General features: G+C 38.8%; 1 non-coding gene and 1 pseudogene across 1 annotated transcript; one reads left to right on the forward strand and one right to left on the reverse strand.

The window, feature by feature from the left end:
• Positions 1 to 3,087: 3,087 nt before the first annotated feature.
• On the reverse strand, positions 3,088 to 3,190 carry LOC149816864 (small nucleolar RNA R71). The gene has a single exon (XR_016427798.1). It is a non-coding gene; the product is annotated as a small nucleolar RNA R71 (small nucleolar RNA).
• A 5,949-nt stretch (positions 3,191 to 9,139) lies between these two features.
• LOC149816865 (auxin response factor 19-like) lies at positions 9,140 to 10,493 on the forward strand (annotated as a pseudogene).
• The last annotated feature ends 13,432 nt before the right edge of the window (positions 10,494 to 23,925 follow it).

Raw genomic sequence — 23,925 nt, forward strand, 5'->3', positions numbered from 1 at the left:
TTTGAACATTGGTAATTATTACTTTATTTGCCCAACCTTCTCCATTAAAATCGTTAGCCTTGAATTTAACTTAGTATAATTACTAAGTTACTAATTTAGTCAATCCATTTAAGTGAGTCAAACCCTAGTCTAAACCCCCTTGAGTCTAGTCAAAACCGAGTCTACCTAACCTAGTCAAAACCGATCCTAGCCTAAGTCAAAGCATAGACCAAACCTAGGTCGAGTCAACCCTAGCCCAAGTCAAAACCCTAGGTCAAGCCTAGTTGAGTCAAACCTAATCCCTACTTAACCCAACTCGAGCTTAGTCAACCCAAAATCAAACCCAGTTAGTCTAAGTCAAGTCAAAGACCAAGATCTAACTCTAGTCAAGTCTTAGTCAAACCTAACGTAAGTTTAGGTTAACCGAGTCTACCTAATCTAATCCAAGTCAAGCCTAGTCGAGTCAACCTTATCCTGAGCCTATCTCACCCAACCTAACCCAAACCGAGCCCACCTAACCCAAACCAACCTTAGTTGACTAAGTCAACCCTAAACCGAGTCCAACCTAGTCTTAATAAACCTAACCAAGTCAAGACCTAACCCTAGTCGAGTCTTAGTTCAACCCATGGTGAGTCAAGACCGAACCTAGTCCGAGTCAACCTTAGCCAAGTTAACCCAACCTTAGCTAAGTCAAAACCGATTCCACCTAAGTCAACCGAGCCTAGTCGAGTCGACCCTAGTCCTAGTCAACCCCGTGTCTTATTGTTCCCTATTAGTCCCATTCTTTTTTTAGATTTAATTCATAGTGATTTTAGATTAGCTAGTATAGTTATTGATTTAATTGTTTTAGTTAAAATTTACATTTGTTGATTTGATGTGTGCTTGTTAGTTTGTCGTTTGTTAATAATTTAGTTAGAATAGTGTAGTTAGTTTATATTTGGTGCAGCACTTAGTCATATAGTTAATTGCATGATTTAGTGTTTTAGTTGTAATTGCATTATTATTTCATTTAGCTTATAGTCATAAAACGCATGTCATACTTCATTTAGAGTTCATTTAGCTTTATCATAGTTAATATCAGCATATAATCAGTCATATAGGATTAATTAAGTCTGCATTGCATTTAGATTATATTCTTAGTGTGTAAAATAGCTTCATAGAGTGAATAGTGCATTGAAAGAAAATACTGATTTTTGCTGCATCGCACTGTCGTAATTTTATAGGCAAAAATTTTGAGTTTTTAGCAATTTTTTGTTCTATTGACTTTATTGACGTGTTATCTGACTGCAGACCAAATTTCAGCTCTTTCGGAGTTGATTTGGTCTGATTTTTAAGCGTTTTGCGAAAACTGCTTTTTCTGGTTTTTAAATTACAGGACTTTCGATATTCTGATTTTTCCCAGATTTGAAATGCTTATATCTGGAGTTCCAGATATTTTTTTTTCATTCTGTAAAAACTGTCAGATTGTTTAATCTGTCAGTTGCAGAACAGAACAAATTTCGGGAAAATTGGACCTCGTTTGCCCTATCAAACAATGGTTTTCCGATAACCTGTTAGAAATCTATTTTACACTAGTTAGGGGCATTTTCGTAAAATCCACAGTTTCGGCATTTTAGACCTGTTTTCAGTAGTTTCTGCCTTTTAGGAGATGCATAATCATCATACAGCATTATTAGAATTAGTTTAGCTAATTTTAGAATTAGTTTAGTATTTTATTTAATTATTGTTTGATAAGTAGCATTATTTTATTAATTTCGTAAAATTAGACTTAGTTTTATTTATATTTTTCATTCTTAGATCAAAAATACTAACTTGGTATTTCCTTCATTTTTAGGTTGAAAAGCATCTTTAGTTTCCAGGGTCATTGTCCAAGTGCGGAGAGCGAATAATTGGCGAAAAGACGGAAATACCCTTGGCATGGAGCAAAAGACTTAGTTGCTTTTTCATTTTCATTTTAGTGATAAATTGTAGTTGTATTAGCTTTATAATTGTAGATTGACATTTGGAATTAAAAAATTAAATTTTAAGAAATACTCTGATTATTTCCTGTTCCCTGAGGATTCGACCCGTACTTACCACTTTGTGGAAAGTCGGTTTTTATAGTTTTGGTTGACGATTTTCCAAAGTTTTATTGAAAATAATTGTTTTAAAAAGATCATTTCAAAATATCAACCAAATTTTGGCGCCGTTGCCAGGGAACGGCGAATTAATTACTTTATTTCTTAGAGTTTGATTTATTAATTTGTTTTAGTTAGTTAATTAGTTGTTTTCTTTTTAGTTAGTAGGATTAGTAAGTGAATATAGGATTAACATAGTTAGTAAATATAGGATTCACGTACTGTTCTTTCAAGGATTCACTTAATTATCATTCTGCAAGGAGCGATTAGACAGGTGGGTTTTAGAAAAACTTGGTTTGTGATTTCCTGTATTTATTTGTTTCAGTATTTTAGAATAGTTTACTTTGTTATTTCTTTATTTAGTTATAGCATTCTGACATAGCTAGATAGCATATCTCTTTCTTAGTACTGTTATTTATTTTATTTACATTTTAGTACTTGTGTTAGTTTAGATTTAGATTTAGGTCATTTGCTTACATCTGGTCTTAGTACCAGTGTATGCAGGGGCGACGAGGTTTAGGAACCCCATTACACCCATTTGTGGACAACCCAGAGAGAATTTTACATTCTCATCAAAGTTCGACCACAATGGCTGACATGGATCCTCCTCCTCCACCCCCAGTTCATCCACGCCCTCTGCGGGAATACTTCATTACCACAGATTATGTTCAGGCATCCTGCATTCGGAGACCCGATGTAGGAGCGCCACATTATGAGATTAAGGCCAACATTATTCAGATGCTCCCATCTTTTTATGGCCTTAGTCACGAGGATCCCTACCGACATTTAGATGAATTTCTCGAAATCTGTTCTACTATCAAGATACAGAATTTTGATAATGATGCTTTGAGGTTGACTCTATTCCCCTTTTCATTGAATGACAAAGCCAAGTAATGGCTAAAGTCCTTAGATTCTGTAGAAATAGAGTCTTGGGATCAATTGCAACAGGAGTTTCTTCGGAAATACTTTCCCATTGGTCGTACGAACCAATACCGTAGAGCCATCACTAGCTTCTCAGAGCTAGATGGTGAGCGCTTTCATGAGACCTGGGAGAGAATGAAGGATCTCCTCAGAAAATGTCCCCATCATCAGGTGCCGAAATGGCAACTGGTGCAGAGCTTCTATGATGGATTGTCTGACAAGAATCGTCAGATGATCGACTCTTCATGTGGAGGGACATTCATGCAAAAAAGCGAGGACGAAGCATGGAGGATATTTGATACATTGGCCGAGAATTCCCTTCACCATGCTTCGAGCTCTCATTCAGATAGAGCCACACCCAGCATTCAGAAGAAAGCTGGTGTTCTTGAGATTGGTCCATCTACTGCACTACAGTGCAAGGTAGACATGATTGCTCAGAAGCTGGACCAACTTCTCTCAGGACCATCCACTACACAGCAGGTGTGTACTCTTTGTGCTAGTCCAGCACACGATATCACTGAGTGCCCTTCGGCAGCTCAGTATCCTGAATTTTTTCAAGAACAAGTTCAGGCAGCTCAGGGTTATGTCAGACCGCGGAATAACCCATTTTCATCGACATATAATCCGGGTTGGCGTAACCATCCCAATTTTTCATGGAAGAATCCACAGTCTTCCATGCAGATGCCTACATCCTCTCAGCCAGTTCGGCAACCATCTTTTACTCAGCCATTCCAAAGACCGAGCTATTCTCAGCCTTCTTCTTTTTCAGTCACTCCCCCGATTCAGCAGGAGTCTGCCCCGCAGACATCTTTTGAGGAGAGACTTCTCCAGGCATTTCAAGAGGTGAAAACCTCTAATCAGAACGCCTTCGAGAAGTGTAGCCAGATATTGAGCTCACACACGCAGTCCATTGCGAAGTTAGAGTCGCAAATGGGACAGTTAGCTGAGGCTATTAGTAGGAGACCTGAGGGTACATTGCCGAGTCAGGCTGTCATGAACCCGAAGGGCAAGGATCAGATGACTGGAGGCCTGTTTCATACTAAGACACAACAGCAGGCCAAATCTGTTATGGCCCTAAGGAGTGGACGTGAGTATCACGTTGAGAGCAGAGAGCGAGAGAGTAGAGAGAGGATAGAGGAACCAAAGACCATTGTTTCATCTACGTCAGCTCAGCCATCATTATCATCCCCATCCCCATCTTCATCTTCATCTTCATTATCTTCATCATCATCATCTTCATTTTCAGTGCAGAAGAAGGATAGGAGTGAGACTTCTCACAAAGAGAAGGAACCACCCGAGTATATTCCCCCACCACCCTATCCCAAAGCATTAGAGTCTTCTGGATATAGAGGGAAGCAAGGTGCGAAGATCCAGGACATGCTTGACATATTCAAGCATGTGCAGATCAACCTACCTTTGCTTGATGCGATTCAGCAGGTGCCAGCATATGCCAAATTCCTAAAGGAACTATGTACGCAGAAGCGGAAATCTAGAGAGAGAGTTCCTAACAGGGTCCATCTTACTGAGTAGGTGAGTTCTGTACTTCAGCATCAGACACCACCAAAGCTCAAGGACCCTGGAGCTCCGATCATTGCGTGTACCATAGGAAACATCCGGATAGAATGCGCATTGCTCGATCTTGGAGCAAGCGTAAACATTCTGCCCGGGTATTTCTTTGATTCTTTCGGGCTAGAAGAGATGAGATCGACTCCTATTACACTGCAGCTGGCAGATCATTCTGTCAAGGTACCGAGAGGTGTCTTGGAGGACGTGCTAGTTAAGGTGGATGACTTTTATTTTCCAGTCGATTTCATTATTCTGGATATGGAAGGAGTGGATAGCCAGCACCAGACTCCGATCATTTTAGGCAGACCATTCTTGACGACTGCCAATGCGTGCATCAACTGTAGGACCGGAGCCATGGATCTCTCATTCGGCAATCGGAAAGTCAAGCTGAATATTTTCAATGCCGCGATGGGACCAGCGGGAGACATGGACTGCTTTCATGTAGATATTGCACATGAGTTAGTGGAAGAGCAGCCCGAGTTGTATATTACTGAAGATTCGTTAGATTTGTACCATATAGAGAAGAATAGTGGTGTAGATAGTGTAGATGTGTCTAGAGTATCGTCAGAGAAACCACCTTGGGGAGCTGTCAGTGAGCCTCTTCCACCACTTGCGGAGACCCCCGCCAAATCCTCGATTGAGTCACCTCTGAAACTTGAGTTGAAACCCTTACCGGATTCACTCAAGTATGCATACCTCGAAGATGATGAGACTCTGTCTGTGATCATCTCGTCCCTGCTCACTGAGGAGCAGGAGCAGAGATTGTTGACTATTCTTCGAGAGCACAAGGCAGCGATTGGCTGGGGAGTTGCTGATCTGAAGGGGATTGATCCTTCATTCTGTATGCATAGAATCCATTGTGATGAGGAAGTCAAGCCAGTTAGGGATATGCAGAGAAGGCTAAATCCCAACATGAAAGAAGTGGTGAAGAACGAGGTGGTGAAGTGGTTGGATGCCAGAATCATTTACCCTATTTCTGATAGCCATTGGGTCAGTCCGATTCAGGTTGTGCCGAAGAAGTCAGGACTCACTGTAGTTGAGAACGAGAAGAGTGAGAGAATTCCGATGAGAACTACCACAGGATGGCGAGTTTGTATCGATTATCGGAAGCTGAATGCGGCAACTAGGAAAGATCATTTCCCATTGCCATTCATTGATCAGATCTTAGAGAGACTCGCAGGGCAGAGCTACTACTGCTTTCTAGATGGATATTCAGGATACAATCAGGTAGTTGTCCATCCTCACGACCAAGAGAAGACCACGTTTACATGTCCTTATGGCACCTTCGCGTTTAGATGTATGCCGTATGGGCTCTGTAATGCCCCGACTACTTTTCAGAGGTGTATGCTTGCTATCTTCTCAGACATGATTGATGATGTGATGGAAGTTTTCATGGACGACTTTTCAGTTTATGGCTCTTCTTTTGAAGATTGCCTCCAAAAACTTACTCGAGTACTGAGTAGGTGTGCGGATACAAATCTCGTCCTGAGTTGGGAAAAGAGCCATTTTATGATCCAGGAGGGGATTGTGCTTGGACACATTGTGTCCAAGCGTGGTATTGAGGTTGACAGAGCGAAGGTGGAATCCATTTCCCGTTTGACTCCACCCACCTCTGTGAGGCAGATTCGGTCATTCTTAGGGCATGCGGGATTTTATAGGCGGTTCATAAAAGATTTCAGTAAAATCTCACGACCGCTATGTACTTTATTGGAGAAAGATCAGCCCTTTGTTTTCGGTGAGGATTGAATGAAGGCCTTTGAGATTCTCAAAGAGGCCTTGATTACTGCACCTATTTTGAGACCTCCGGATTGGACTCTCCCATTTGAGATTATGTGCGATGCATCCGATTATGCTATGGGGGCTATTTTAGGACAACGCATTGATAGGAAACCCTATGTGATCTACTATGCTAGTAGAACTCTGTCTAATGCTCAGATGAATTATACTACGACAGAGAAGGAGCTACTTGCAGTAGTTTTCGCATTGGACAAGTTTAGGTCCTATTTACTCGGTTCGAATGTGGTTGTCTATTCTGACCATGCTGCATTGAAATATTTGTTAAATAAGAAAGACACCAAACCGAGATTGATTCGTTGGGTTCTACTATTACAAGAGTTTGATCTCGAGATTCGAGATAAGAAGGGAAGCGAGAATGTAGTCGCAGACCACCTTTTCAGACTGATCGTGGAGACCACGCAGGATCAGAGACCGATCAGTGATTCTTTCCTCGACGAGCAGATCATGACAGTTAGTACATCGCAGTTACCCTGGTTTGAAGATATTGTGAACTATCTGGTCTCGAGGCAGATACCTGAGCATTGGAACAAGAATGAGCGTGAGAGATTCCTATCTCAGGTGAGGCACTATTATTGGGATGAACCAGAGTTGTTCAAATACTGTGCAGATCAGATCATTAGGAGATGTGTTCCGGAGGAGGAGTATGTGAACACCCCAAATTTTTCAAAATCTTTTAAATATTCCCTTTTGCCCCTAAATTCATTTTTTTGAGCAAGTGAGTCATTTCAAATCTAAATTCCAGTTCATTTCTCTAGTTTTATTGAAATTAAAGTCATTTCATATGTTTAAATTGATTTTGGATCTGGATCCATTGTCCAGATCCAAATCTGAGTCTCCTTGTTCAAATTTTAAATTAAATTATAGAAAATACCAAAAATAGCCTTTAAATAGCTCGGACAGTCCATTCGACATCCGTTTGGATCCATCACATTGTATTTCTCAATTCAAGTGTCAAAACTCGAACATTTTTTTAAAAAACTGGGTCCAACCCCCTTTTTTTTGAAGAAATTTTCCCGAAATGGTCTGAAATTTTCAGGAAAATACTTTTGTAAATATTCTTTTTTAGAAAAATACAAAAAACATTAGGGTTTAGTCTTTGTTTTCTCAGATTTTCATTCCAAAAATACAAAAAAAATTAGAAAATGTAAAAGAAACAAAAAAATTAGTTTTTGAAAAACCTCTTTGAAAACCATCATTTTGCAAAACAATCTTTTTTGAAAACACTTTTTTTTTTAAAAATCGAGCCCCTCCTTGTAAAATCTTAAAAATAGAAAGGGGGCCATTGTAAAACTTCTTTAGGGTTTTCAAATGAGGAAGACAACGCCTCACGCCCCTCTTTTTCACTCAGCCGCACTCCTCCATGGCTCCTCTCCTCAACCCTCTCCATTTTCATCGCCCAGCCGCCCGATCACCTTCCCGAGCCACCCATCCGCAACAACCTTCATTTCCACCCTCCATCACCAACCGCTTACTTCTTTTTTTCACTCATTCGTCAATCTCTAACAGCTTCCAAGTTCTCGGTTCTTCTTCCCTACTCTATAAGAGAAAGCAAGGGAGAGGCAGAAAAGGGGGGGGGGGATCCCAGGAATGCCATCATTAATTACGTCCATTGTTAGCAGCACCCGTTTTCCCTCCCTCTGGTGCATTTTCCTTCAGGAAATCAAAGATTGATCTCTCATTTGCCGAGTTACAAGGACTCCCCCCCCCCCCTCTAAGTCTCCTCCTGGTCTTTCTAAAGTGGAGAGTTCCCACCGTAGGCAAAAGGGAAGGTCCATCCCATCCTTCAGAATTTCTGCAGAGCCACGGTGAAACCCCCTCCTTTTCTCTGTTTTCCTTTTTTTCATGTTATCCCTCTGGCTTTTCCTCTTAATTTTCAAATCTGGCCCCCCATTGATGCACTTCCGGAGGCGTTGAGTTGCTTGTGCAACATCAACCAGCCCATGTGCGATAGCAACAGAACATGGATTCTGACATTTCCCTTTTACACTAATTAATTTTCTTTTATTTCATTTTTTTTCTTTCTTTTCTCTGTTTTGTAACCTACTTGTTCTTATTTTTTATGCCATCAGATTCAATAACCATACACGATTCATCTGAATCTCAGTTTGATCTTTCTGCTGATTCTCAATATCGTTTCTGTTTTTGATGTTCCTATAAAATTTCAAGTGTTTGTTTAGGTTATTATCTTCGTTTTGAGAATTTGGTTCTCCATTTTCAATTGACCCTTTGAGGTTTTGCTAACATGATAATTCCCTGACTTCTTATTACCATATATGACTATGCCTTGGCACGAGCGCGTGTATTTCATCTTCTGGCATCATTAAGTTATTTTTCATGGTCTCATCTAAAGAGATCATCGATCTCACTTTGGCATATCCTTTTCTCTTGCTGTGTTTGTCTTACTATCGCTTTCTATGAATCGATCTTTATATGTCTCCATTTCCTTCGATGTTAGTTTGAGAATATGCCTATCTTTTGTGTTAATGGCTTGCTTGTTGGTTTATTAATGGCTTTTCACTGTTTGATGAAGTTATTTCCGATATTCTGGTTCTTGGATCATGGTGATGGGTATCGATTAGGGGTGCTTCGAATTTTAGGTCCATGCCTCTCTCTATCACCCTACTTGAAAATGTCTCGATAATCATGCAAGAAAGAGAGAGGGGCCCCTGTAAACTCTTTATGATGTGTACCTTGACATAACTGCGTGATAAGTTGTTTGTGATACTAGGCATGATAACCAAGGATCTCTCCGTGTAAAGATGAAAGTTATGATGCCCAAATACCAAACTCTACCATCAAAGTTGATCTGCTTGCTTCGTAATGTGACATTGCATGTTGATGTAGAAACAGATGAAGTGTGTGCACAAATGACTCTTCAGCCTGTCAATACATATGACAAGGAGGCAATATTGGTGTCTGATCTAACACTCAGGACAAACAAGCCACAAACCAGATTTTTCTGTAAGACATTGACAGCAAGTGATACAAGCACTCATGGTGGATTTTCTGTTCCACGTCGTGCAGCAGAGAAGATCTTTCCTCCTCTTGATTACACAATGCAACCACCTGCACAAGAGCTGGTGGTCAGAGATCTGCATGATAATGCATGGACATTTCACCACATCTACAGGGGTCAACCAAAGCGGCATCTTCTGACAACAGGTTGGAGTTTGTTCGTGAGTGGCAAGAGGCTCCTTGCTGGCGACTCTATTTTATTCATACGGGATGAGAAGCAACTTCTCTTGGGAATAAGAAGGGCTAACAGGCAGCCTACAAATATATCTTCATCAGTTTTGTCAAGTGATAGCATGCACATTGGAATTCTTGCTGCAGCAGCTCATGCTGCTGCTAACAATAGCCCCTTCACTGTTTTCTACAACCCAAGGGCAACCCCTTTTGAATTTGTTGTTCCATTGGCAAAGTACAATTAAGGCACTATACAGTAATCAAATGTCTTTAGGAATGTGCTCCAGGATGATGTTTGAAATCGAGGAATCTGGGACACGGAGATACATGGGTTATTACAGGTATCAATGATATAGACCCTGTTAGGTAAAAAAATTCAAAGTGGAGAAATCTGCAGGTTGCCTGGGACAAGTCAACTTCAGGTGAAAGGCATACCCGGGTTTCAATTTTGAAAAATTGAACTTGTTGCTGCTCCTTTCTTCATCTGCCCTCCTCCATTCTTTAAATCAAAACGTCCTAGACAACCAAGGATGCCAGATGATGAGTCTGATATGGAGAGCCTTCTCAAGAGGACCATGCCATGGCTTAGTGATGAAAATTGCATCAAAGACTCTCAGACACAGAACTCTATAAATCTCTGGCCTAAGCCTGGTTCAGTGGATGAGCATGCAACATAATTCCCAGCTAACAAATATGGCAGTTCAGCCTGACTATGTAAGGCCATTGGCCACACCTCTCTCACTTGTATTACAGAGCCTAGGGAGTACCACTGATATGTCAAGACAGTTGGGTCTGCAATATCAGATATGGAAACAGAATAATTTCCAGTTCAACCCTCCAAAGCTGCAGCAACCGCAACAGATTGATCAATTGCAGAAGCTGCCACCCACGATAAGCCAGCTTGGTAAATCGACCTCCACAGCATAAAAAACAATAGATTGAAGAAATTAGTCAACAACAGCAGCAGAAGCAACAATGCCTAGCTGGCCAAACTTTCATGCAAAATTCAATCCAAACACAACTTTTACAGCCTCAATTACAACATTCACAACAGTTGCTTTTTCAGACCCACCAAGACATACCTAGTCTTCTTCAAAATCAGCAGCAACAAGTTCAACAACAAATTAATGTTCATAGCCAACAAAACTGTGAGGAATTTCTATCCCTCTGCAAATCAAGAAACAGGAGGTAATCAAGAAACTGGAGGTAAATCTCTCAATAAACCTATTATTCTATTTCTACTGTATCAAGTGCTCGTTCAGCACCACCCCATTTCTTGTATATTGTATGTTACACAGCTGCTGCACATGTATATTTCTGCAAACACTTACCACCTGCCAGCACTCAATTTTACATAACACCCACTTACCACAGTCTGACACTTCTACTCTGCTGCATGCTTCACTTACTTTTGATTTCCTGCATCTATGTATTTCATCCCCTGCTGTAAATATAAATGAGGTGTCCTTCTTTGTTGATGCCACCGGCTATCCTCACACATAGGTTTTCATTGGTTTGAGAATCCATTGTCTTATTAGCTATACTCATATATACATATATATATATATAGAGATATATGTGGGCATTTCACTTGTTAATATAAGCATGGGAAATTTTGTATCGATGTCCTCATTAGAACATAACCGAGTACATCCACCTTTTATTTCTAAGATTGTGTCTTCATCCTTTTCTACATGTAGTATCTTACTAATCAAGTCCTTTTGCAGGGAACATGTGGAAAATATCATTGTTTGGAGTTATAAATTCAACTTCATGTATTGTAACAGTCAGATCTTAATGAAAATTTACATTTCCAGCTTTAGATAGAATGAATGAACATTATAAATACCATGAATTACTTCTTCTCATATTTTCTCCTTTATTTCTCAAAATTCACAAATGGTGAAACACGAATGGCACGTGCACCATTTCGTAAGAGGTAAATTAATCCTAAGTTGATGATCCATATCAATGGCCATAGTTAGAGAGTGGACAAAACTTAGTATTTTTATCTTTTACGAAATAACACTGGATCCACACTAGATCCATTTTCAAAATTCATCATATTTTCCTTAAATATCTTCTTCTTTTATCAGAATTTAACTTAGAATTAATTCAAAATATATACCAATGGCCATAGTCAGGGTATATTGAGAGTTAATTTCATTTTAAATTCTATAAAAAGCACCAAGTGTATTTCATTCTTTCCCTGAATTTAAATATAGATTATCATATAATACATTCAATGAACATAGACAAGGATGTATTATATTTTTAAATCTTATTTTAATTCATTTAAAGAATGGAATAGCTTTTTCAAAATCCAATTTCAAAAATTTAAATTCATTCATCATTTAGGATAGAATTGCATCATATTTTCAAAATTCCCTTTCCAAAATTTCCAAGTAATGTAAATATCTTCCTCAATCTATTTTCAATTTTTATAAAAACCAATACATCCTTTTCATTTTCAAATTCAACTTCATTTTCAATCTCAAAGTTCAATCTAAACTTTGAGATTTCAAAGTCATTTTTATTTAAATTCAAATCAGATTTCAAAGTTCAAATTGACTTTGAAATTCCAAATTCATTTTATATTCAAAACTCCAATCAAAATCAGAGTTCAATTTAACTTTGAGACTCTTGATTCATCTTCTAAATTCCAAATTCAAACTTCAAAAATTCAAAGTCTAATTTGACTTTGAAATTCGTTTGTATATTCAAATTCTAAATTTCATTTTTTAAGTTCAATTTAAACTTGGAAGTTCTTGATTCATCTTCTGAATTTAAACTCCAAATCCATTTTAGGATCCAGAGTCCAACTCTACATTTGGATCTCAGATTACAGATCCAATTCCATTCTAGGATCCAGAACCCAAGTCTACATTGGATCTCAGACTTCAGATCCAATTTCCCTTTAGGATCCATAACCTAATTCTACTTTGGATCTAGACTTCAAATCAAAATCCATCTTAGGATTCAGAATCCAATTTCACCTTGGATCTCAGACTTCAGATCCGAATCTATTTTAGGATCCAGAGTCCAACTCTACATACTGGATCTCAGACTTCAGATCCAAATTTTCTTTAAGATCCAGAATTCAATTCCATCCTGGATTTCAAATTTTACATCCAAATTCTATTTCAAATCCCAGATCCAGTTTCATCTCAAATATTAGATCAAGATTCCATTTCAAATTTAAATTCATCTTCTATTCTCAAAAGCCAATATTCTTTCTCAAAAGCCAATATTTTTTCTCAAGTCTAAATTCAAAATTCAAATTCTTATATTGAATTCAAAATCGACCCTTAAAAATCGATTCTAATTCAAAAAGTCCATTATGACTTTTAAAGTCTCAATTCTAAATTTCTCTTTCCACAGATTTATCCCTCCTAAATCCAAGTCCAAAATTCAAAGTCCATTTCAGATTTTGAAATTTCCTTTCTTTTTCCTTTTATCTCACCTTCAAATCATTCTCTTTCTCAAAATCAAGATTTATTCTTCTAACTCTGATTTACTTCAAAAACTTAGAACTTCTCTAATCTATCTCAAGTTCTAAGTTAGATTCAATCATTTCTTCATTCCCTTATCAAATTCATCTCAGAATACTTGGAAATTTTCAAAACATCTTTTTAAAAGAAGCATACATCTTTGCATAGCACAAGCATGACTCTTTGTGCATTTAAAGTTAGAATAAATTCTTAAATTATATTTAGGCAAAGCAAAAGGCATAGATTTGATCCTTGGTTCGATTACCCCTGGTAAAGGCGCTAGAAACGGTCGAACCTCGTACCGACGAGCGAATCCCGTCTCTCCATCTTTTTCCCGCAAATTTTCAAAACGGAGGCGAGTTGTTTGCTAAATATTTTTCAAATCAAGGTCAAGTGAAAACCGCGCAAAATAGTTCCTCTCCTCTTCTCTCTTTCTTTTCTCTTCTCTCTCTCTTTTCTTTCTTTTATTCTTCTTCCTTCAAAAAGGAGGAAAATAGAGGTTAGAAAAGGAAAAGAGAAGGAAGAGAGAGAAACCCATAAAAAGAGGAAAAATTTTGCGATGATCACAGAGTACTGTAAACACCCCAAATTTTCCTCATCCATTCTCAAAAAACCCTCCTCGTGCAGTGCCAACCCTGTTAGGTCAGTGTAGGAGTCAAACCCTGAGTTAGTTTCAGAAAATCACCATTTTACCAACTTTCATTAGAAAAATTACCATTTTACCCCTAGGTCATCCCGGACCTCAGTCAATCGGAGTCAACAAAGCTCACTGGTCAATTAAGAACATTTAGAATATCAGTCATTCCAAGCACATCTGAGCTTACAGTGAGAAGACCATTTTCATTTCTGACCATTCCTGCCAAAATGGGATCATTTCTTCAGAAATGAGCTTGTTTCTCACTCAAATCCATGCCAATTGTCTCCGAGTCAGTCATTCCCAGTCAGTCATGTTCCCCAGAGTCTAACTTGAGCTCACCAAGAGTTCAAGCGCTCCAGTTTCAGTTCAAAACCATTTCCAAGTGTCTAAGAGCCCATTTTAGTCCATTTTAGCTCTTTCAGCTGAAATTGAGTTGAGTTCAGTCAATTGAGCTAGTGTTCGAGCTTTGATTTTAGTTCATGTCAGTATTACTGACCTTTGTTATAGCTCAAACCCAGCTCAGATTCATAATTCACTTTGCTTCAGTGACCATTCCGTACCATTTCTCTAAAAATGGCAACTTTTCTGGAAAATTCAGTCGGAAAAGTCAGTTGAGTCAATGTCTGGTTAGTTCACTTGAGTTCTGAAACTCTAAAACTCAACTCAATCCAACTCATTTCAGTTCAATCCAGCTCGAACCCCAATTTTCAGTGTCACTCTGACCCAGTAGAGTCCCGAAAACCATTTCTTGAGCTATTTTGCAAATTTTATCAATTTTAATATTTTTTTAAAAACTGATACAAGTGTCAATCGGGGTCTGACATCCAAAATTCTTTATTCAAGGTTAGCATTTCACATAGCATTTCATATCATTTCTCATCATTTCATATCATTTCTCAGCATTTCATAACATTTCATCACATTTCATTTCATTTTCGAAGTCCAGAACTCCAGTTTTATAAATTTCAATCCAGATCGAGTTTTAAAAGCTTTCAGAAATCAATTTCAAACCCTGGGTTTCCAAAATTGACATTTTACCCCCAAGAGTCTAAATTTGGAAATATTTTCTCAAGAAAAATAATCTGGATTTATTTCAAACTCAAATTTTTGAATCCTACACTGGATCTGCTTCGCAACGGGGTATTGAACTTCAAAATCCAAGCTCGTTTCAAAAACTGCCAAAAATAACTCATTTTGTTGGAAGCATTTTCTTGAGAAAAATAATCTGGATTTCTTTCAAATTTGCATTTTCAAATTCTACACTAGATTTGCTTCGCAACGGGGTATTGAACTTCAAAATCTGAGCTCGTTTAAAAAACTGCCAAAAATAGCTCGTTTCGTCTAAAAACTTTCTGAAAAGACTATTTTACCCCTCTAATCTTCATAATGAAATTCAAAATTGAAATTTGGACCCGCTCTGAGATGGCCCATTCATTTACATTTCTGTTTAAAAAAAAAGGATTTTTTTTTATTTGTTTGTTTTTGTTTTTATTAATTTTTATTTATTTATTTATTTATTTTAGAGAGGTGGGACCCACAAGATGGTCACCCAAACCTCCAGCCCCTCTTTTCTTCTTCTTTCCTTTCTTTCCTTTTTCTTTCCTTTTCTTCTTTTCCTTTTCTCTTTTCTTTCTTTTTCCCTTCTTCTTCCTCTTTCCTTTTCTTTTTCTTCTTCCCTTCCTTCTTTCCCCTTTCTTCCTTACCTCCTTTCCATCTTTTTCAAAGAGAAAAGGCTACAGCCAATTCACGTAGGCTGTTTCATGAAACAATATTAGAAACTTAGGTTTTGATTTTTATCAAAACCTAAGTTGTCATAAGGAGGAAAGAGATCCATACGGCGGGCCAACTCTCTCTCTCTCTCTCTCTCTCTCTCTCTCTCTCTCTCTCTCTCTCTCTTTCTCTCCCTCCTCATCAAGGTTATCTCTCCATGAAAACTTAGGAAAATCATTTTTTTTTCCTAAGTTTTCAACCAAAAGGGTCATACGGCTGGGCACTTTTGGCTTCTCCAGCCCATTGACGCCCTTTGGTTTTCTCTTGCCTCTTCCTTTGCTGCTACAGCACCAATACCTTCATCATCCTCCCTCCCTTTGTAGCAGCTGCAGCCACAACGCAAGACCACTTCCAGCCGATCTGTCTACGTTGAAGCAGCCTCCAACCGTCAGCAACCAACTCCATTCCAGCCACCATCATCCTCCTTCTTTGGTGCAGCTGCAAGACACCTCCTTCAGCCTTTTACTTTGGCAGCACCACTTCAACACCTTGCAGCCATCTCAAATCGATTCCCAGCAGCAACAAGACAGCCATCTCCATTTGCTGCAGAAAGACCCCAAGGTGAGTGTTTACCCTTTTCATTAGTCCTTGTTAAAGCTCTATGATACTCACCCTTGTCGCCTCTTGATATGGGTTTTTAAATCTCATTTTCGTAATAGGAAATATTGAATCAGACCAAGGATTAGATCTACAGCTACATGAAAGTTTTTTTTTTTTGCCATGGTTTTAAATTAATAACTGTAGAAAGATTATAATCTTATGTATGGGGACTAAACGAGTGATGAGGTTCATCCATTCGATGGATCGAACCTCTCACTTCGAGAGTCAAAAAAAAAAAAAAAAAGAGTTCATATCTCCCTTTTCTTTTTCGTTTTAAGTTTTATTTTTATATTGTTTATTTGTTTTAAACATTATAGTTAGTTCATTTCATAGAAATAGCATGTCCAATTCATGATTGTTGCTATTTGTCCATTTGTTAATAAATTCTTGATTTGTATATGATAGTCTAGTTATCATTGTATGTTTAGTTTTCGTCAATAAATTCTGTATATTTTAGAGTAATTAGGTTCATATGTCTTTGTCTCACTGTCGAAAATTTGATTCAATCCGAGTTTTGGAACCCCTCTAAATAAATCAAACCCTAAATCGGGTTTTCTGTCATCCAGAAATTTCAATTTCTGCTTTAGCAAAAAAGAACCTACGGTACTACCCTTGTGGGAGATCCAAATCGTCCTCCAAAAATCACAGTGGATTCATAATTGAATCTACTTGTGATCTGGAAATTTTTATGTTTTTCCAAGCAGTTTTGCCCTCTTACAAAAATCGGATTTCCCAGACCCCTGGGAAAATCTCGATTTTCCTTTGTCAGGGTATAGACAGACCCTAATGCATCAAGTCCGCCAAATCTGTAACCTGTCTGCAAAAACTTTCAACATGAAAGTTGTTTCTAACATAATTTCCTATCATTTACCAAAATTTGGGAATTGTTGGATCTTTTTCATTATTTTTCCCGAATTTTCTCTTTCTGTCTAACAGATTCCAATGTCCAGAAATTCCAGAGATTTAGGTCTCTGATAACAGTGTGGCCTTTTCCAAACCGTAACCCTAATTCGAATGATGTCAAAAGATCAAATCTTCTTCTGTTTGTCAGGAAAAATTTTCTACAATTTCAGCCATTTTCCCATCTGTCTACCATTTTTCCCACATTTTCTACCAAAACCTGTCTGTTTCCTTCATTTACTAGAGTCGCCGGATTCCGATCCGACTTGCCGGAGTGGTACAGCTCCGAACATAGGTCAAAACCAGAAAGTGTAAAACATCAAAAATCCTTGAATTACTGTCCTCTGTCACCCCATAAAATTTGGGAAATTTTTATGGAAATTTGATATCCTAAATCCCCTTTAGAATCAACATTTTAGGCAAAAATCACAAAATTTAGGGTTTTTATTTGAATTTCCATATTTAAAAATACAAAAAAATTATATTTTAGAGATTCATTATGTTTCTAGGGTTATTTTAGTTGTCCATGCCAAATTTGGTTTAATTCCAAGTTCATTTGCTCCATGTGTTAGTTTATCTTTAAATTCAGAAGCGAAAATCGAGTTAAATTCGATATTTTATGATATTTTCGCCATGTTAGGGTTTGTATCATGTACATAAGCATGTATAATCATATTAGGGTTAATTTTAATCTCATTTGCATTTCATATTTTTCAATTTTGCAAAATTTGTTTCAGAAAACCCTGGTTTCAAGGCCATAGTCTTGTTATCAGGGGTATTTTGGTCATTTTGACCTAAATTTCGAAATTTCAATTTTTAATTCTCCAAAATTTCATGCATATCATCATATTTTATCATATTATGTTTGATTTATTTCATTTGATTTTCAAAATTCCAAAATTTACAAAAATTCTTTCATAAAACCCTGATTTCAAGGTCATCAGGGGTATTTTGGTCATTTTGAACCCCAATTTCGAATTTTCAAGTTTATTTTCAAATTTTATTCATTATTTATTATGTTTATATCAAAGGGGGGTATGAATTTGGGTTTATATCTGAATAATATCCGATAATTTCTCATATTTTCGGATAAATTCAGAATAACCTACATTTTTGTGCTAACCTTGTTTTCTAGTTTTGCAGGAACATTCAAGAAGAAGACTTAGATTTTATTTTTTTATTTCAATTCAATGTAACCTCAAATGTAATAATTTGGAATAAGAGTTACTTTTCTGCTTAGAATAGGGCTGCATTGCATATAGTTTAATTTATGCAAATTTCGATATTTGATGTATGATTCATGTGCATTTATTTCAAATCCACTATGGTTTACACGAATGACACGTGCACAATCTTTTATGGAGTTTATAAACTCGGTGGGATTCGTATTTATGGCTATAGTTAGAATACGAAGAAAACCAAGATTTATGATCTTTATATCAGCCACATTCAGCCTGCACTCTTAGGCTAACTTCAAAAATGCACTGCATTTCTCAAAGTTTCAAAAGGATTTCCCAATTCCTCAATGAAATTCCCTTTTCAAATTCATATTCATTCATTCATATCATTCAAACTCATTTTCCAATTTCAATTTCAGAAAATTCAATTTTCTCAAGAATTTCCAAGTCTTTCTCAGGATCTGATTTTCTCAAAATCCTAAGTTTTCAAATGACATTTCAAAGCATTTCCCAAGTTCAAATCAAGATTTTCCTATGTTTTCAAATTCTCAAATTTCAAAATCCCAAGTTTTTAGAAATCGATTTTCTCATATTTTCCAGTTTTCCTGAGAATTCATTTTCCATTTCAAAAGTCATTTTCCAATAAATTTCTTAGATTTTCTCAAGATTCTCAAATCCATTTTCTCATAAAAGCAATTCCAAGTTTCCAATCTCAAAACCAATTTTCTCAGTTTTTCAAGCTTTCCTGAGAAATCACTTTTCAATCCAAATTTCTGATTTCCAATGAAATTCAATGATTTTCCCAAAAACTCCAATTTCAAGCACTTTTCCAATCATTTTTCCAAATGCATTTCAATTTTCCAAAGCAAACATCATAGTTTCTCAAACTTGCATTTTTTAAAAATTTCATAGCACAAGCCTGATTCTTTGTGCATTCTAGGAAAAATAGAGCATAATTTAGCTATTTGAGTCAAATTAAAGCACGTAATTGATCCTTGGTTCAATTACCCCTGGTAAAGGCGCCAGGAACGGTTGAACCTCGTACCGACAGGCGGATCCCATTCCACGGAATTTTCCCGCAAATTTTAAAAACGGAGGCGAGTAAATTTTCAAAATCATTTTCAAAACTTTGGTCGAGTTTGACTCGCAAATTCGTTTCTCTCTCGCAAGGGAGGGGAAAAATTTTGCGATGATAACAGGTTTGGCGACCGTGATGGGACCTGTCTTCGTCTGATCAATTATGTGCTTTGACTTAGCTCAATTATCAAAATCATGCTCTTTGAACTGTCAGCTTTTAATTTCTGATATCATGTGAACCTAGGAGCCTAGACTTGAACCCAGCTGACATGGATTGCATGTAGACTAGGCATGGTTTGATAGGACCATATTGAGGAGAATTATGCATGCTCACTTAGACTTAGGTCTGAAATACAACACTCCTCAATCTAGGACTTGTATGAAAATAATGTTTGCTTCTTCAAAAAATTTCAAAATTCTATCTCTTTAGGACTTAGAGCCCTTTGTTTGCCTGCATGTGATCATATTTCAAAAACCACCCCACCTATGTCTACCCGGTCTTCACGTTGCTGGGCTCTCTTCCAGAACCATAGTTCAGGACAGAGCCTCACAACTGGGCCACTTATTTGGGCTAACGCCCCCCTGCCACGTACCAAGGGCCATAGTCCAATGTATATCGGCAGACGCTCAAGGATGTTGGGAAAACACAAGCCTAGACCCGGAGATGAGTTTTATGCCACGTACATCGAGCCTCGGCTAGAGTATATCGGCATAGCATGATTGGACACAGTTGATCTGAGCCTAGAGTCAGGATTAGGGTCCTAAAGCTCTTTCAAAATCAATGCATTTAGAGTTGGCTTCTTAGGGATTGCTGTATGTGCATAATTGTTTGTAATTGAATGTATGATATTCATTTTCGCCTTATTTTTTCAGTTTTTTCAAAATACCGAACAATTTTCCAAAAATACCTCATTTTTTATCTTTTATGAAATATCTCCTTTTTCTCAAAAACCCTAGGCAATTTTTCCAAATCATCCACCTTTTCTTCAAAACTCCAGGAGATTTTCCATTCTTTCGTTCCGCTGGACTTCGAATTTCCAGCTTTCATTTTATCCTGCTTGCAATTTTCAAATTTCTTGTATTTTTCCAAAGTCTAATTTCAGTCTTCTTATCTTTCAGTCCAATGGCATCCAGTCAGCTCGATTCTGTTTTTCCTGAGGGTCACATCTCCTATGAGGTGCGACAAAGTCTTCCTGAGCATCGATCTCTTAGCACCGGACCCTTCTTTCCCTGGTGGTACTATGTATGGTTCAAAAATTTCTTTCGTATGTTTCTGGACCACTTGAGCGATTGTGGGTTGGAATTGGCATCTGCAGTGGGAAAGTTGACAGTCAACGGCAATCTGATTCATGCACTGGCAGAGCGGTGGAATCCGCGCACTTGCACGTTCTGGTTCCCGTGGGGCGAGATGACACTACTGATGGATGAATTTTCAGAGATTATGGGACTGCCTGAGCCAGCCGGTCAGCCTGGAGATCCGTTAGAGCAGCAGTTTCTGATCAATGTCAAGGGTCTGGACCCCAAAGATGCCGTAGCTCGCATGACAGGGCGCAAGTCTTGGCCACTGATTGAAGAAAATGGGAATGAGTATGTGAGTCTGATCGAGATCTACCGACAGTATGGAGAATTCGCAGAAGTCAGCTCGTTGTCCAAGACAGCTCGAGAGAGAATTGAGCATGCGATGGTTTTGTGTACTGTGGGACTTGCTTTCTTTCCAGATGGACAGAATTATGTGGATGTCAGAATAGTTCAACTTTTGAGAAGATGGGGAAGTCGACAGACCAGCCGTCTCTCGATAGCCATGGCCGCGCTTGCTTTTCTATACAGAGGACTGACCCGCTTCACACTTGGAGAGTCCATCATAGTCGAGGGATGTACTTATGCTCTTCAATCTTGGTTCCTTCAGCATGTACCGACCAGAGCTAGTTCATTCAGATACAACGGCAAGGAGCTCCTTCCAGTTGCGCGGTACCGATTCCTGATCGACTATCTGCAGGAAGAAGAAGTGGTGTGGGACTATTTTGATCGAGAATTATCGCCTCCCAGATACACCTATGCATATGGCAAGATATTCAAGTTGCTTGGTCCATTCTTCTGTGCTTACTATCATCCGGAGCTGTGTGTTCGACAGTTTTCTCAGAGACAAAAGCACATAGAGATGCGGCTGCTATCAGGAGTCGTGCCAGAGTTCGACCTTACATCAGCACAGTGGTCCGGAGCATACCATTCTGCCAGATATGGCTAGGACTCTTTTGTTACTCTTCCGCTTTTTCCCGGTCCTCGTGTCTCTACTAGTTATAAAGAGTGGTGGCAAATTGTCTGTCCGCCCCCTCTTTCTCAAGTTTATTATTGATGCAATCATATTTTCTTTCAATAAATAAAAATCTTGCAAATTCTTCAATTCTTGGTTTGACGACCTCGCCTAGGTAACAAGGCTTAATTTTCAGTTGTTTATTTTCTTTGCAAAGGAATGACAACGCAATTGTCGTAATTCCAGCGACGACTCAATCTCTAGTAATGGGATATTCTTTCAATTGTCTACCAAAATTCTCAGCAAATATCTTTCTTCCAATCAAAAGCTCTTTCGAAAGCTTAACCCTCAATTTTGCCCTGCAGAGAGCATTCGTGACATTCAATGGTTCAGACAAGGTCAGGGAAGAAAACTGCATCAGTTGAAGGCATCGCATATTCAACAGCTTCGGACGAAGAAATGGATTCCCCGTGCTCAGGCAAAAATCAGGGGCAACAGGTTGAGGATGACATTGATCCTCAAATGTATGCCATGTTTAAGAAGATGATGACTAAGATGCTGGCAGAACAAGCTGAAGCCAGTACAGAGAAAGCACAGGTGAAGCAAAAGACAAAAGGCGGGGCAGTCAATAAAGCCTTGAAGATATCCAAGAAGCCCGCTCAGCATGTTGATGCAACTGATGAAGAGGAATCAGCAGAAGATTCAGATGAAGAGTTTGAGACCCATCAGGCATTCCGCAAGCCTACCCAGGGGCAGGGGTCAGCCCACAAATTCAAAGAGCAGTCTGTCAATGACTCTGACCAGCCGCAGTTCAAAGATATGGTCAGAATGCTTCGAGACCTGCAGGCCCGCGACAAGGGCAAGAAAGTCTTCACCAGCGAAGACTTCTATGATGGTTTGGATGGGGACGACAATCTCGAGAATCTCCCAAGAAAGTTTATCAAATTCGATGGTTCTGACGATCCTAAAGCTCATCTCGCCATGTTCTTCGCTGAATGCTCCAGATTCAAGCGAGACAACCGTGCACTTTTCCTATGTTTCCCTCGCAGTCTGGAGGGAACCGCAGCTAAATGGTACTCGGAGCATGTAAATCCAATTGAGTTGAAAGAATTTGACAAAGTGGTAAACATGTTCATTGAGCGATTTCTCTTCAATGCTGAGGCACTTCCCACCCTCAGCCATCTTTGCGGCCTTAAACAGAGAGAAAATGAGAAGGCCAGAGATTTTATCCACCGATGGAGGTCAGCTTGCAACAAGATGAGGGACCCCATATCAGAGGGACATGCTTTGTCCCTAATTCTGAGTAACTTCTCACAGCCTCTAAGAGGCCTCATCTCTACTGCACCATCAAGGACATTCATTGAACTGACAGAGCGAGCCGAATGGATCGAGTTGAGCATGAAAAATGGTTTCTACGAAGGCTTCACTTTCACCAAGAACAACGGCCAGAATGAGCAGAAGAAGAAGACTCACTTCACTCATTCTGTCAAAAATAATAATTGGAACCACTGTAAGGGGCAGAACAAAGATTTCTGTTATGGGGCAGGAAGTTTCAACAAGAACGATCAGAAAGGCAAGTCAGTCCCTCAATTCAATAAGCCACTTCAATTAGAACAGGGACCGAAGCCCCGAGAAAAAGTAAAGCATGAAGGGTGGAGTTATGACAGGAAATTCACTCCACTAGACCAATCTCTCGAGACTGTGCTCGAGTATATGTTGACCAAGGAGATGGTCAAACTGCCTAGGTTGGTTGATCCCCCTATTCCCATGGGGAAATTCAAAGATCAATTTTGTAAATTTCACAGAACAGTGGGGCACAATACTGAGAACTGCTTCGTTCTCAAGAATATTGTTCAGGATCTCATCGATAAGAATCTTCTGGTAGAGGGTGTCGAAGATGAAAATATGGATATTCTGAAGAAACCCTTTCCCCATCATTCTACAACGGTCATTTCTGAACAGCCTTTTCAGCCACAGGAGCATATCAGGCCATGCTCTAAAAAGGATATACAAGTCCAACATCAGGTCCTTGTGCTGCAGCAGGCTCAGTCCAAAGCTCAGAAGATGGACCTCATTGCAGCCTTTGGAAAAATGAAAGTATCTGACAAATCCGCTGGGGTATCTCCTGAGGTGGCTAAAAAAATGCCATGGCTCCCCAAACACTTTATTAAGCCCGCCCCGGAGAAAAATGAGACATCCACACCACAGCCGATAACTGCATTATCCGATGTCTCAATTTTGGACTTAGCTCAAGCCTCCACCAAACACCAGCAGGTGTTGAATGATCTGTTGCGGAAAATCAAAGTAAAACCGAGCATAACTCCTGAAGACATGGCCCAAATAGTCAATCAGGCCATGACAAATGCTCCAATCACTTTCTCAGATGAAGATCTTTCTAAGCCGCATGTGTTTCACAACAACGCTTTGTATGTTGTGATTCGAGCCAGAGGAATGA

This window comes from Nuphar pumila, chromosome 14 (assembly GCF_984573655.1).
Source record: "Nuphar pumila chromosome 14, dmNupPumi1.hap1.1, whole genome shotgun sequence".
Classification (NCBI taxonomy): Eukaryota; Viridiplantae; Streptophyta; class Magnoliopsida; order Nymphaeales; family Nymphaeaceae; genus Nuphar; species Nuphar pumila.